Source organism: Acyrthosiphon pisum, chromosome X, assembly GCF_005508785.2.
Source record: "Acyrthosiphon pisum isolate AL4f chromosome X, pea_aphid_22Mar2018_4r6ur, whole genome shotgun sequence".
In the NCBI taxonomy this organism is placed as follows: Eukaryota; Metazoa; Arthropoda; class Insecta; order Hemiptera; family Aphididae; genus Acyrthosiphon; species Acyrthosiphon pisum.
The window spans coordinates 41,308,357-41,309,255 of NC_042493.1; positions in this window are offsets into that span (position 1 = coordinate 41,308,357).

Below are 899 nucleotides of genomic sequence, written 5' to 3' on the forward strand. Positions count from 1 at the left end.
TGCAGCGGAGTTGTCGTTTGTTGTTCTATTTATTTGTAACGTGCTACTTATTACAGCTATAAAAGTTGCATGGAACGTAAGTTTTCTCTTTTTTATACTATCTAAATTCAGTGTCGCGCATGAGCGCAATTCCTATCGCGCATTGAGCGCACAGACACTCGTCTCCAGTACCCGGGCTCCCTGCAGCTGTCCTGGAATCCGGTCAGCGTAAGTCCGCCAGCAACGGGTTTGTTGTGTGCGAGGCCGCCAAGGTTTTCGAGATCATCGTCGTCGTCGCAGTAGTCAGCGTAAGTCCGCCAGCAACGGGTTTGTTGTGTGCGAGGCCGCCAAGGTTTTCGAGATCATCGTCGTCGTCGCAGTAGTCAGCTCAAGCCGCCAGCTGTATATATATATATATATATATTATGTATATATATATATATACCTAGTATAATTTAGTCAGTAAGCTCTCCACTATTATAATTGTACCCTGTGGTCATTGCACCAAACCGAATCGACCACAGGGCCCCTGATCCCCATAAATAACCTGTATTGTCCTGATTCCCATGTACTACCTCCCGTCCACGAAATAGATGTCGTCGTCGTGATATTAATTGCCTAACGTCGCTTTGGTCAGGCGTAGATTGGGTTGCCTACTCATAACAGTAGTAGGCGTTCTCAAACTTTGTTCTTTCTCTCTCGGTTTGCACCGAGTGGTCCTTCGGTCTGTGGCCCCAGTTCTGGGCGCATTCATTTTTGGTCCTTCGGGCCGGATGGTTTAATAAAAACCGCGACTATATATTACACCATTTTTTTTTTGTACACGATCAAATTTGTTAGTCTTGTTATACCGTTGAATGTAGTACCTACATCTATAAAGTCTGTACTGTCAACGACGTTGCCTAACTAGATTTAGTGAA